General features: G+C 44.9%; 1 pseudogene; it reads left to right on the top strand.

The window, feature by feature from the left end:
- Positions 1-12897: 12897 nt before the first annotated feature.
- LOC136330052 (small ribosomal subunit protein eS1 pseudogene) lies at positions 12898-15130 on the top strand (annotated as a pseudogene).
- The last annotated feature ends 362 nt before the right edge of the window (positions 15131-15492 follow it).

Here is a 15492-nt window from a genome sequence, read left to right as displayed (position 1 = left end):
CAGGCGGTGGCTCAGTGAATAGAACATCTGACTGGGATGTGGAGGACCCAGGTTCGAGAGCCCAAGGTCGCCAGCTTGAGCGCGGGCTCATCTGGTTTGAACAAGGCTCACCAGCTTGAGCCCAAGGTCACTGGCTCGAGCAAGGGGTCACTCGGTCTGCTGTAGACCCCTAGTAAAGGCACATATGAGAAATCAATCAATAAACAACTAAGGAGCTGCAACGAAGAATTGATGTTTCTCATCTCTCTCCGTTCCTGTCCGTTTGTCCTTATCTGTCCCTCTCTTTGACTCTATCTGTCTCTGTCACACACAAAAAAAATTTTCCCCAAAGTCCCAGCGCATTAAAGTGTTAGCTCAAAGTCCAAAATCCCATCTAAATCCCACCACCTGCCCTAGCTGGATAGCTCACTCAGTTGATTAGAGCATTGACTGATACATTAAGGTTGGGGGTTTGATCCCTCATCATGCCATATACAAGAATCAAGTTAGAACAAATCAATGTTTCTCTCTTTCTCCCTTCCTCTCCCTCTAAAAAGAAAATTATAAATAAAGAAATAAATCCCACAAGCTAATAAGGCCCAAATCTCATCATCTAACTCATCTATATTAGGTCTTGGATGAAATTTAGTATAATCTATCCTGGGGTGAAGTTCCTCTCCATCTGTGACCTGTGAGACTAGAAAACAAGTTGCTCCCAAAATAGAATGGTGGGACTGGCATATAGAGGACCAGTTACAGGCAGTCCCTTGCAAAAAGAGAAAATGAAAGAAATAAAGGAGTCATCAGTCCCAAGTAAAATCCAAATTAAATTGGACCAATTCTATTAGGTTTCAGGCCTAGGGATAATTATATTCTGTGGCTCTATCCTTTGAGTTCAATCTTCCTTTTTCATGAAATATATAGCAGCTGTTTTCATCCTATTTCCTGCTGGTGGAATTTGTGAGTTCATTCTGCAGCCTTCTTTTATTTCTCTCTGTCCCTTTCTCTCCAAGTTCTGCTGTTTCTCCTGGCTTAAAATTCTTAAGAGCCTTGCGGGTCTCTCACGGACATCCCAGGGACTCATTCCATTAGATAAGAGGTTCCTTCATGATCTTTCCTGAATAAATCCATTTCTGTTTTTGGCTTCTGTTGAGATCGCTGAGGGGATCTATGAGTAAAAACATACTTAACCTCTTCAGAAAGTCTTTTATGTGACTGCATCCTTGTACATTTTGACCTTACAGAGATATTAGCAAAAGCTTACCCGGCCACATCCTCAGCTTTTTCCTCTGAAGCACATTTTCCTGACAGTGCATCTTTTCATTGTAATATTGCTTGCAATCTAGATAGGCTGAGAATTCCCCAAATCACTGAGGCCTAGTTCATTTTTGTTTGACAATTGTCCTCTCAATTAATCGATTTCCCCTCATTTGACCCTAAGCAGCAAGAAGAAACCAGGCCACACCCTTCAACACTGGGCTTGGCAATCTCCTCTGCTAAATATCCACGTTCATTGTTTATAAGTTCTGCTTTCCACATAACTGTGGGACACACGATTCTAAGTTTTTTTCCACTGTGTGACAAGGTTCTCCTTTCCTCCGGTTTCCAGTAACATGTTCCTATTTCCTTCTGAGCCCTCACAGGCAGCTCCTTTAACATCTGTATTTCTACCAAGTCTGTTTACAATGATTTAGGTATTCTCTAAATCAGGGGCCCCCAAACTTTTTACACAGGGGGCCAGTTCACTGTCCCTCAGACCGTTGGAGGGCCGGACTATAAAAAAAACTATGAACAAATTCCTATGCACACTGCACATATCTTATTTTAAAGTAAAAAAACAAAACGGGAACAAATACAATATTTAAAATAAAGAACAAGTAAATTTAAATCAACAAACTGACCAATATTTCAATGGGAACTATGCTCCTCTCACTGACCACCAATGAAAGAGGTGCCCTTCCAGAAGTGCGGTGGGGGCCGGATAAATGGCCTCAGGGGGCCGCATGTGGCCCGCGGGCCGTAGTTTGGGGACCCCTGCTCTAAATTGATGTGTTTTCTTTACCATGTTCATCCCTTCTGCGTCCTCACGGACAGTCATTGACATCCATATCGCTGCTAACAAGTCTGCTGAAGGCAATCTAGGCTTTTTCTCTCCTGATTCTCATAGTTTTCCTGCCTCTCCCCACTGCCCGTTTTCAAAGTCACTTACCCACATCTACACATTTGTTATAGTAGTACCAAAATTTGCATTAGAGTTCTAGTGCTGCTGTTACAAATCACCACAAATTCAGTAGCTTAAAATACTACGTATGTTTTATCTTAGAGTTCTGTAGGTCAGAAATCCAACAATGGGCTGAAATCAAGACGTGAGCAGGAGGCTCTGGCCAAGGTGCTCAGTAGGTTAGAGTGTCATCTCAATGCACCCAACGTTGCGAGTTTGACCCCTGGTCAGGGCACCTACAAGAATCAACCAATGAATGCATAAATAAGTAAAACAACAAATCAATGTTTCTCTTTTGCTCTCCCCTTCCTTTCTTCTCTCTTTGAAGTAAGTAAATAAATGAGAACATTAAAAAAACATATAGTGTGTTTTTTTAAAAAGATGTGAGCAGCACTGTTTTCCTTTCTGGAGACTCTAGGAAAGAGTTAATTTTCTTTTCTTTTTCTATTTTCTACAGGCTTCCCACATTCCTTGGCTCATGGCCCCCTTCTTCCATTTTCTTTTTTCTTTTAAGATTTTATTTATTCATTTTAGAGAGAGGTGATAGAGAGACAGACAGAGAGAGAAGGGAGGGAGGAGCAGAAAGCATCAACTCCCATATGTGCCTTGACCAGGGAAGCCCAGGGTTTCGAACCAGTGACCTCAGTGTTCCAGGTTGACGCTTTTACCCACTGTGCCACCACAGGTCAGGCAGCCTGATTTTTTAAAATTAATTAATTAATTCATTCATTCATTTTAGAGAGGAGAGGGAGAGACAGAGAGAGAGAAGAGGGGGAGGAGCTGGAAGCATCAACTCCCATATATGCCTTGACCAGGCAAGCCCAGGGTTTCGAACCGGCGATCTCAGCATTTCCAGGTCGACGCTTTATCCACTGCGCCACCACAGGTCAGGCCCCTTCTTCCATTTTCAAAGCAGCAACAATGCATTTTTCTGACCATTCTTCCACAGCAGAATCTCCTCTGCCTCTTTCTTCTGCTGCCTATCCTTCCACTTCTAAGGATGCTTGTGAGCCCATCTGGTTAATCTAGGATACTCTCATTGCAAGAGCCTTTTAATTTAATTATACCTGCAGCCTGACCAGGCGGTGGCGCAGTGAATAGAGTGTTGGACTGGGATGCTGAGGACCCATGTTCAAAACCCCAAGGTCTCTGGCTTGAGCACAGCCTCACCAGCTTGAGTGCGGGGTCACTGGCTTGAGTGTGGGATCATAGATATGACCTCAAGGTTGCTGACTTGAGCAAGGGCTCACTTGCTCTGCTGGAGTTCCCGGGTCAAGGCAAATATGAGAACGCAATCAATGAACAATTAAGGTGCTGCAGCAAAGAATTGATGCTTCTTGCCCTGACTGGTTGGCTCAGTGGTAGAGTGTCAGCCCAGTGTGTGGAAGTACTGGGTTCGATTCCTAGCCAGAGCAACAGGAGGAGCACCCATCTGCTTCTCCACCCTTCTCCCTCTTCTTTCTCTCTATCTCTCTCTTACCCTCCTGCAGCCAAGGCTCCATTGGAGCAAAGTTGCCCTCAGGCGCTAGAATGGCTCTTGTTGCAAGGGAGCAACAACTCAGATGGGCAGAGCATCGCTCCCTGGTGGGCATGCCGGGTGGATCCTGGTTAGGCACATGTGGAAGTCTGTCTCTCTGCCTCCCCGCTTTTCACTTCAGAAAAATACAAAAAAAAAAAAAAAAAAAAAAAAAAAAGAAAGAATTGATACTACTCATCTCTTTCCCTTCCAGCCTGTCTGTTTCTCTCTCCCTTGCTAAAAAGAAAACAAAACAATAAAACTTGCAAAATCTCTTTTGCCATGTAATGTAACATATTCACAGGTTCCAGAGATTAGGATGTGAACATCTTTGGGGGGAGCATTATTCTGCCCACCATACTCCTCCAAATTTTAGACAGTATGGTCTCTCCAAACAAATTCAGTCCTGTTAGTCCATGCCAAGTGAAATAAACCACAAAAAGACAAATATCACCTTCCACTTATATGTGAAATCTAAAAAATCAAGTTTATAGATACAGAGAACAGATTGTTAGCTGCCAGACATGGGGGTTGAGGGGTGTGCAAAATGTGTGAAGGGGGTCAAAAAGTACAAACTTCCCATTATATATATAAAAAAATAAGTCATGGGGATGTTTGTGTGTGACTATAGCTAATTATACTGTGCTACATAATTGAAAGTTGCAAGAGAGTAGATCTTAAAAATTCTCATCACAAGAAAAAAACTTTTTTTTTTTGTTACTATGTATGGTGACAGATGTTACCTAGGCTTTTGGTGATCATTTTGTAATATATACAAATATCAAAACTTTTTGTTGTATATCTAAATCTAATATAATGTTATATGTCAATTATTTATTTTTAAGTGAGAGTTGAGATAGAGAGACAGACTCCCACATCTGCCCTGACCAGATCCACCTGGCAACCCCATCTGGGGCTGATGCTTGGACAAAATGAGCCATCCTCAGCGCCTAGGGTGGACGCTTGAACCAATCGAGCCACTAACTGCAAGAAGGAAAGGCTCTCTGTGGACTTTAGGATGCAAATCAAATTTCTACCACTGGTTGGTATAACGCAACTTTTGTGATCCAGCTGTTCTTACCTGTTGAACACTCTCTCACCTTCCCCTCCCTCCTGCCTCAAACACCCTGCAATGCAGCCACGCTGAACTGCTTGTAAACTCAATTTCCATGCTGCCATCAAGGTCATTGTCCACTGAATTCACTCTTACTTGTTCTTTGGGTCTAGCTTCGGCATCAGCCTCTTCTGGAAGCCTTCCCTGGGTTATGTGTCCCACTCTGACGTGCTCTAGCACTTTCCCTAAGTCAGGGTGTATCCTATAGCATTGGAATGACCTGTGGATTTTTCTGTCTCCTCTTCTATTACACTGTGAACTCCACTGGGCAGGGACTGTGTCTGCCTCGTTGCTGTGTCCGTAGTGCCCGCAAAGCTCTACTAGGAAATAGGCTTTTCACGAATGTCTGCTTTGAGAAGTAATGGACAAGATCCCTCCAGCTCACACTTTCTCTTCTGTGAACTCTTTTTCCTCTTAATTTAAAATTTTTTATTTATTGATTTGAAAGAGAGAGTGAGAAGAGAGAGAGAGGAAGGGGGAAAGAGAGAAATTGATTTGTTGTTCCACTTATTCATACATTGATTGGTTGATTCTCGTATATGACCTGGCCTTGTTGTACCTGCAACCTTGTCGTATCAGGACTATGCTCTAACTACCTGAGCTGCCCAGCCAGGGTCTGTTCTGTGAACCCTTTTTTTTTTTTTTTTTTTTTTGTATTTTTCTGAAGCTGGAAACGGGGAGAGACAGTCAGACAGACTCCCGCATGCGCCCGACCGGGATCCAACCGGCACGCCCACCAGGGGCGACGCTCTGCCCACCAGGGGGGATGCTCTGCCCCTTCGGGGCGTTGCTCTGCTGCGACCAGAGCCACTCTAGCGCCTGGGGCAGAGGCCAAGGAGCCATCCCCAGCACCCGGGCCATCTTTTGCTCCAATGGAACCTCGCTGCGGGAGGGGAAGAGAGAGACAGAGAGGAAGGAGAGGGGGAGGGGTGAAGGGGCAGATGGGCGCCTCTCCTGTGTGCCCTGGCCGGGAATCGAACCCGGGACCTCTGCACGCCAGGCCGACGCTCTACCACTGAGCCAACCGGCCAGGGCCCTGTGAACTCTTAATGCAGGATTTGCTGGAGGGTTTTGGCAAAGGTGCCCGAAGCAGTCATCAGGCTGGTGGGAGTGATGCCGGGCTGTGAATGTCAGTGGGGGGAGAAGTGAGCGCGGTGAGGGGCCAGACCATGGCTCTGCGGATGACTCTGTAATTTCAGCTGATTCCCATTTCAGAAGGCAACACTGGGAGCCACAACTATCACAGTCCAGGTTAGTCTCGTTGATGGAAAGGAGACTCCACAAATCTAAAGGTTAACGTATTTGCTTTTTAAAAAATTGTTGTTTGTAAAAACAAAATAGAAATGGCATTGAGACTCCCACCTCTTTAAAATGCAGTCTCTCTTTCTCTTTCTCTCTCTCTCTCTCTCTCTCTCTCTCTCACACACACACACACACACAACTTTCCTCTCTTCAACATACCCACATATGGATTTCTTTCCTAACCAGAACATAAAGATTTCCCACCTTCTTTTTAATACCTGTCTTTATTGTGTATAGCAACATAGCATTAAAACATCCCACCAATGAAGGACATTGTCATTGCTTCCATTTTTTTTTGCAGCTATCATTGTGTGTTCTCCAATCCAAGCTTTATCTGCAAGCCCTCCTCCATCAAATTCAAGTTTGTTTTGCTCAACTTGTCCCCTCACTCTGCCACTGTCTTGCTTATCAGGAACAGGCTATCTCCATAGCTGGTACAGGCAGGGGGCAAGGGGGAAGGGAACGGAAGGGTGAGAGGCCAGCCAGCATTCAGAGGTTTGATCAGGGAGAGGTCAGGCGAGCAGAACAGACGTGCAGCTGCAGCTCATGAAAAAGCTTATCACTCTCTGAGAGATACGAGGTTGGATTTTTTTCCTCCTGGCACTGGTGTCTTTGAATGTGACTGCACGTAGAGAGGCTGTTTGGAGTTTGGGATGTGTTATTAGGATTACACAAACAATCCACGGTGAAGGCCACTGAATATGCATTGTCAGGTGTTTCTGCTGTTATCTGTGCAGGATCCATTCCTAGAAGAGGAATAGCATGGTCCAGTAGTATGTGCATTTAAATACCACCCCCAAAATGTCTTGAAACGCTTTCCAGAAAGTTTGTAACCAAGTTTATGAGCTTGGCTGTCTTTCTGCACCCTCACCAACACGGGGCCTTATCTATCTTTTGGGTGCTTGCTACTGCAGTGGGCAAAAACAGGCAACAGACAAGTTATTTCTTTTTCAGTCACCATTATGCAGGTTGTGCAAGACATTTTGATCTAGTGGCATTTTCACAGCATGTTTATGAATATAAATGCTTTCATCAGAATCACACCGAGGATTTTGCTGTACCACGAGTGGCAGGCCTGGGTTTGGAAATGAATTCTCTTGAATCCCAGTTCCACGCTGTTGCCACTAGCTCATCCTGAGCCACCAAGGCCCAGAAGCCGCTGGGTGAGAACAGAGCTGGTAACGAGCCCCAGGTTACAAACATGCTCTATCTCACCGTTTTTTTTTAGGTTCCAACTTTCCTATTAAACCCCTCTGAAAGAACAGGGCAGGTCGCCATTTTACTGCACCCCATTACTTATTCATCCTATAGAAACTTGTTTTGGGTGCTCAATACAGAGACCGCAACAGTGAAAGTGATGTCTAGGCCGCAGCCTAGACGAGAGGAAACACGCTGGGTGTTCCCTTCAGTGTTTTCAGCTGGCTGTTAATTTGGCACCCACTTAAGCCAATATTCTTTAAATATTTATTCAAAATTTATTTAGCAGAGAGGATGAATACTATATAAAAGAGGGTAGGAGAGGGAGGCCTGCTGGGAAAGGATTCTCTTTCTCTTTCATTATCCTAAGTAATTCAGTTCTGGCTCCAAACTTGCAAAACAGAGGCTTCGCTGTTAGCTAGACTCACCCATCTACTTTAGAAGTGAGTGTGTCTCCATCAGCGGTTACTTGGGCAAACCCTGGGAAGTCTCAAACCCTCCACCTCCACTCAACAGTTAGACACTGTATTCTTGAGAAAAATACATATAATATATATAATGTTTTATGCATTATTTACGTTATATGTATTATGTTTCCAGGGTTTCCTCTTATGATTTGGGGTCTGGATCAGTGTGGACGCTAGCCAAGGGAAGAGGAGGGGTGAAGTGGGGTGGGGGGTGTGGAGTGAGGCATGGTCTTCCAGGCAGAAGGAACAGCAAATGGCGGCCCAGAGTAGGGGCAAATCTTGACTCTAAGAACTAAAATTGTGGCCTGACCAGGCGGTGGCACAGTGGATAGAGCGTGGGACTGGGATGCAGAAGACCGTGGTTTGAGACCCCGAGGTCGCCAGCTTTAGCGTGGGCTCATCTGGTTTCAGCAAAAGCTCACTAGCTTGGACCCATGGTTGCTGGCTCAAGCAAGGGGTTACTCGGTCTGCTGAAGGCCCGCGGTCAAGGCACATATGAGAAAGCAGTCAATGAACAACAAGGTGTCGCAACGAAAAACTGATGATTGATGCTTCTCATCTCTCTCCGTTCCTGTCTGTCTGTCCCTATCTATCCCTCTCTCTGACTCTCGCTGTCTCTGTAAAAACAAACAAACAAAAAACTAAAATTGTGTCTGGTTGGAGGGGAAAGAGGCAGAAAAGATTGATGTCAGAGTTTTTTATTCTCTTTTATCCATGATATTAGAAAAATGGTCTTCAGGTCTGGTATTACTATCCCATGTCATACTTTTCAAGTAATTTTTATGTCTGTTTGTATATATGTTTATATCTGTTATATCTTTTTTTTTTCTTTTTTTCTTTTTTTTCTTACAGAGACAGAGAGAGTCAGAGAGAGGGATAGATAGGGACAGACAGACAGGAACGGAGAGATGAGAAGCATCAATAGTTAGTTTTCGTTGGGCGTTGCGACATCTTAGTTGTTCATTGATTGCTTTCTCATATGTGCCTTGACCACAGGCCTTCAGCAGACCGAGTGATCCCTTGCTCGAGCCAGAGACTTTGGGTCCAAGCTGGTGAGCTTTTGATGAAACTAGATGAGCCTGCGCTCAAGCTGGCGACCTCAGGGTCTCAAACCTGGGTCGTCCGCATCCCAGTCCAACGCTCTATCCACTGTGCCACTGCCTGGTCAGGCTCTGTTATATCATTTTTATATCAAATCACATTTATAACTGTTGGTATCTGTGGTGTCCACCAGAATATGCACTGAGGAACTAGGTGATGAGATCAAGGCAATTGGTTTCCCTGTCCTCACCCTGATCCCTACACGAATACACAGTTCAACCTGCCTCTGCTTGCAAAAGTATGAATAATGCTGTGAAGAAAATTACTATACATAATTCTTTGTGGATTTATTGGATTGTTTTACTTTGTACAGTGCTAGAATGAAAGCTCAAGTTCTGATTATTTATTTATTAAAAAATTTTTAAATTAATTTTAATTTACTGTGTTAACATGGATTCAAGTGTCTCTCGAATATAACACCCTCTCCCCTGCCCCCATGTCCCTATTTATACCACTTTTGCCTCCCCTTAACTCCCACCCCCTATTTATTTATTAAAGATTTTTTTTTTTTCATTTTTCCGAAGCTGGAAACGGGGAGGCAGTCAGACAGACTCCCACATGCACCCGACCAGGATCCACCCGGCACGCCCACCAGGGGGCGATGCTCTGCCCCTCTGGGGCGTCGCTCTGTTGTGTCCAGAGCCATTCTAGCGCCCGAGGCAGAGGCCACAGAGCCATCCCCAGCGACCGGGCCATCCTTGCTCCAATGGAGCCTCGCTGCGGGAGGGGAAGAGAGAGACAGAGAGGAAGGAGAGGGGGAGGGTGGAGAAGCAAATGGGCGCCTCTCCTGTGTGCCCTGGCCGGGAATCAAACCAGGGACTCCTGCACGCCAGGCCGACGCTCTACCGCTGAGCCAACCAGCCAGGGCCATTAAAGATTTTATTTATTAATTTTAGAGAGAGGAGAGAGAAAATGGGGCAGGAGGAGGAGGAACGGGAAGCATCAACTCATAGTAGTTGCTTCTCCTGTGTACCTTGACTGAGCAAGCCTGGGGTTTCAAACTGGCGACCTCAGCATTTCAGGTTGATACTTTAACCATTGCACTGTTACAGGTCAGCCAAGGTCTGACTTTTTTTTTCTTTTTTAGAGAGAAGCAGGGAGAGAGAGACAGAGAGACAAGACATCGAGCTGTTCCTGTATGTGCCCTAACCCGGGATCAAACTGGCAACCTCTGTGTAACCAACCAAGCTATCTAGCTAAGGCAGAGAACTTTTTTGATAACTTATAGTGTACACTACATTTTTAGTGTAGTATTAGGATATTAACATTTTGTCAATTTGTGGGCACATATTTTTCTAACTTGTTGCTTACTTTTAAAAATAATTTATAATTTTTTAGGCCCTGGCCGGTTGGCTCAGCGGTAGAGCGTCGGCCTGGCGTGTGGGGGACCCGGGTTCGATTCCTGGCCAGGGCACATAGGAGAAGCGCCCATTTGCTTCTCCATCCCCACCCCCTCCTTCCTCTCTGTCTCTCTCTTCCCCTCCTGCAGCCAAGGCTCCATTGGAGCAGGGATGGCCCAGGCGCTGGGGATGGCTCCTTGGCCTCTGCCCCAGGCGCTAGAGTGGCTCTGGGGACGCCCCGGAGGGGCAGAGCATCACCCCCTGGTGGGCAGAGCGTCGCCCCTGGTGGGCGTGCTGGGTGGATCCCGGTTGGGTGCATGCGGGAGTCTGTCTGACTGTCTCTCCCCGTTTCCAGCTTCAGAAAAATACAAAAAAATAAAAAAATAAAAATAATTTATATTGGCTCAGCGGTAGAGCGTCGGCCTAGCGTGCGGAGGACCCGGGTTCGATTCCCGGCCAGGGCACACAGGAGAAGCGCCCATTTGCTTCTCCACCCCTCCGCCGCGCTTTCCTCTCTGTCTCTCTCTTCCCCTCCCGCAGCTAAGGCTCCATTGGAGCAGAGATGGCCCGGGCGCTGGGGATGGCTCTGTGGCCTCTGCCTCAGGCGCTAGAGTGGCTCTGGTCGCAATATGGCGACGCCCAGGATGGGCAGAGCATCGCCCCCTGGTGGGCAGAGCATCGCCCCTGGTGGGCGTGCCGGGTGGATCCCGGTCGGGCGCATGCGGGAGTCTGTCTGACTGTCTCTCCCCGTTTCCAGCTTCAGAAAAATGAAAAAAAAAAAAAAGAAAAAAGAAAAAAAAATAATTTATAATTTTTTAAACAGAGATTAAAGTGTTTTGTGCATGTAAATTCTATGGTTTTTACACTTGGAAAATTCTAAGGTAATAGCTTCAAATAGTCACCTTTTAAAAATTGATTTTGGTATGTTTTCAATTTCCCAGTATTATAAATAGTGCTTAAAGAATATCCTTGCTTTTAACTCTAATTATTGCTTTAGGATAAATTTATGAAAGTGGCATTATCATGACAGAATATGCAATGTTCTAAGACAGTTAATATATTTCTTTTTTATTTTTTTATGACAGAGACAGAGAGAGAGGCTGAAAGAGGGACAGACAGACAGGAAGGGAGAGAAATGAGAAGCATCAATTCTTCATTGCGGCACCTTCATTGTTCATTGATTGCTTTCTCATATGTGCCTTGACTTGGGGGCTCAAGCCAGCGACCTTGGGCTTCAAGTCGGTGACCATGGGGTCATGTCTATGATCCCACGCTCAAGCCAGCAACTTCAGGGTTTTGAACCTGGGTCCTCTGCATCCCAGTCTGATGCTCCACCCACTGTGCCACTGTCTGATCAGGCCAGTATATATTTCTTAATTTTTGTCCAGAATTGAGTTAACAAGTCACATGCCTCTCCCCCTAACAGTCTTCAAGACTACTGGTTTGCTACCTCCCAGCCCAACTGAGGGTATCATAATTTTAAAATCTTTTCCAACATGATAAGTGAAACAGATTTTATTAATTAATTAACTAATTAATATGTTTTTAAATTTATTCATTTAAGAGAGTAGAGGAAAGAGTGCAAGAGAGAGAAGGAGGGGAGGAGCAGGAAGCATCAACTCCCATATGTGCCTTGACCAGGAAAACCCAGGGTTTCAAACCGGCGACCTCAGTGCTCTAGGTCGATGCTTTATTCATCCATTGCGCCAGCACAGGTCCAAACAGATTTTATTATTCTATTAATTTGTATTTGTTTCTAGTGAGAACAAAATTTTTTCATGTGTTTATTGATCATTTTATTGTTCTTTAATCAAAGTACCTAGTCATATAGTTTAACCTATTTTTCTATTGATATGTTTAATTCATTAAATTGCCCCACATTGCATTTCTGTGAATTTTTCTGAGGCTACTGTTTTTGCCTTTTGTTGTGTTGCTATGTTATCTAATATATAAGGTTTTGTGACTTCAGTGATGAAGTGGGGGTCAAAAAGACTATTAACTGCTCTTTGTAGTTAATAATAGGGATAGGTGCCACTTGTTAATACCTATAATATACCGATGCTTCTTATATGTTATTTTTAATTTTCATAGCCATCCTTTTAATCCCATGTTATGGATGAGGACACTGAGGCACATGGAGGTTAAGTCTCTTGTCTGAGGTCATGCAGAGTGAGTGGAGAGCTCTTTATTATTTCTAATCCTTATGACAACTTGTATGGTGTTATTTTCTCTGCAATCCAAGCACGAATTTTCTATAGGTCATTTAATAGGAGCACCTTTGTCCAATATGCTATCTCACAGGCAGTTGTTGAAAATGGCACAGGGCTGGTGAGTCAGAGGATTGCCTCTCAGAGGCTGTGGGGAGTGAATCACCCACCAGTGAGGAGGAGAAAGTATACAGTCATGAGATCCCAGTCTCAAGAAGCCACAAATGGAGCAAGTTCCCAGCTGGGTGCTCTGAATGGACTGAACGGGCCACATGATAAAGCCAACACATCACCAGAACCAGAGAGCAAGCCAGACAGGCCAGCAGAGAATTACTAGTTTCCCCAGCCATTACCCACAGCAGGGATCAGTAGGGTACCCGAACAAAACCAGCTGTATCTCAGGGTACACCAGCATAGGCATCAGACCAGACCTACCACTAAGGGTGCAGAGGCATGTGCAAACCTGAAGGCCCCTGGTCTGTGAGACCACAGGAGGTCCAGGTATCAGTGACCGTGGGCTGGCAAGTATGAGTCACACATCTATTTTCTGGTAAGAGACAAAACCAAAAGGAAGACTGTATTATTGGTACAACACTGAATTTTGTGGCAATTTGCAAATCTGGGCCACTTCCTGTTCAGGCACTAGTTGTAATATATTCGGGTAAGTAAGGGTCCCACCAGCTGGATCAAGGGAAGTTCCCGTCTTAATTTAGGGTGCTAACAAAGTTACTTGGAGGTCTGTTGAGTCTACCTGGATGAATATTTGAAGTTTGTGGTACCTATGGGGCTAAGAACCTCAAAGCCTTCTTAAACTTGGAAATTAATTGGAAAGAACCAAATTAACACCATTAGTGAACAAGTTTAGTTATGTAAAGCACATTTCTGTGTCTTCTTATAAAACAAATATATTTTTAAACTTTTTTTTTTTGACAGAGAGAGAGAGAGTGAGAGAGAGGGACAGATAGGGACAGGAATGGAGAAAGATGAGAAGCATCAATTCTTCGTTGTAGCACCTTACAGCAGAGCAAGTGACCCTTTGCTCAAGCTAGCAACCTTGGCTTCAAGTCAGCGACCTTTGGGCTCAAACTAACAACCATGGGGTCATGTCTATGATCCTACGCTCAAGCCAAGGACCCTACGCTCAAGCTGATGAGCCCACACTCAAGCTGGATGAGCCTGTGCTCAAGCTGGCGACCTCAGGTATCGAACCTGGGTCCTCCATGTCCCAGTCTGATATTCTATCTACTGTGCCACCGCCTGGTCAGGCTAAAACAAATATTTTTTAAGTTGTGTTGTTTATTGTGAGTTTTGTAAAGTAATTTCTCTTTGAATTAAGAAAAATAAGTGATAATATTCTGCTCCACTGTGCTTACTCACTCATTACAAACGATTGCAAGTTTTTGAAAACTCAAGGTTGGAAGCAGATCCAAATGATCCTACTTTTTACCAGGAATCACAGGGGCATGTATAGACAGGAAGTCCCCTTGTGCCATTTTGGCTCTCCAAGCAGCACCAAGAACACTGATAGGCAGCAAGAACAATCACCTTATGAAAGGCAAAACGTGGCAAAAAGGGAGACAAGACGAAAGTGGTTGATCCATTTTCTGAGGAAAGTGTGAAAGCACCAGCTATATTTAATATAAGAAATATTGGAAAAACACTAGTCACAAGAACTCAAGGAACTAAAATCATATCTGATGACCTCAAAGGTCATGTTTTGAAATGAGTCTAGCTGATCTGCAGAATGATGAAATTAGAAAATTCAAGCTAATTCCTGAGGATCTTTAGGCCAAAAACTTTGCCTGAGTTGTTATGGCATGGGTCTTACCTGTGACAAAATGTGCTCTGTGGTAAAAAAAAAAAAAGGCAGACACTGATTGAAGTTCATGTTGACGTCAAGACTACCAATGGTTATTTGCTTTGTTTATTTTGTATTGGTTTTATTTAAAAAATGCAACAATCAGGTTCAGAAGACCTCTTATGCTCAGCACCAACAGGTCTGTCAAATCTGGAAGAAAATTATGACCCAAGGCCCTGGCCGGTTGGCTCAGCGGTAGAGCGTCGGCCTAGCGTGCAGAGGACCCGGGTTCGATTCCTGGCCAGGGCACACAGGAGAAGCGTCCATTTGCTTCTCCACCCCTCCACCGCGCTTTCCTCTCTGTCTCTCTCTTCTCCTCCCGCAGCCAAGGCTCCACTGGAGCAAAGATGGCCCGGGCGCTGGGGATGGCTCTGTGGCCTCTGCCCCAGGTGCTAGAGTGGCTCTGGTCGCAACATGGCGACGCCCAGGATGGGCAGAGCATCGCCCCCTGGTGGGCGTGCCGGGTGGATCCCGGTCGGGCGCATGCGGGAGTCTGTCTGACTGTCTCTCCCTGTTTCCAGCTTCAGAAAAAAAAAAGAAAAAAAGAAAATTATGACCCAAGAGATGTAGACACGTGACTTGAAAGAAATGGTTAATAAACTGATTCCAGAGAACAGTGGAAAAGACATAGAAGAGGCTTCCCAATCCACTTATCTTCTCTATGATGTCTTTTTTAGAAAAGTCAAAATGCTGAAGAAGCCCAAGTTTGGGAAAACTCATGGAGCTTCACGGTGAAGGTGGCAGTTCTAAAGCTACTAGGGATAAGACAGGTGCTCAAAAGCTGAACAGGCTAATGGGTATAAGCCTCCAGAGCAAGGATCTGTTTAAAACTCAGAGATTTACTGGTGAGAAATTTTAAAAATCCTATTTGTGATTTTAAAAAGTTCCCTTGCACTTGTCCCTCTCTTGTTCCTGTTTCTGGTGACTTCCTTGGGGAGTTCCATTCTGGAATGTCCCAGCTTTGGTGGAAAGCTGATGGCTCTCTCTTCACAGAGGTAGCATCCCTTTCTTTCTCATCACCTGGAGGCTTTTGAAGAGAGGAGGGACTGTGTGACTTGGTGAGTGTTTCTTTTTTTTTTTTTTTTTTTGTATTTTTCTGAAGCTGGAAACGGGGATAGACAGTCAGACAGACTCCCGCATGCGCCCGACCGGGATCCACCCGGCACGCCCACCAGGGGCGACGCTCTGCC

Source organism: Saccopteryx bilineata, chromosome 3, assembly GCF_036850765.1.
Source record: "Saccopteryx bilineata isolate mSacBil1 chromosome 3, mSacBil1_pri_phased_curated, whole genome shotgun sequence".
NCBI classification, from domain to species: Eukaryota; Metazoa; Chordata; class Mammalia; order Chiroptera; family Emballonuridae; genus Saccopteryx; species Saccopteryx bilineata.
Note: the sequence above shows the minus strand (reverse complement) of the source record. Positions and strands in the feature narration are given on the sequence as shown.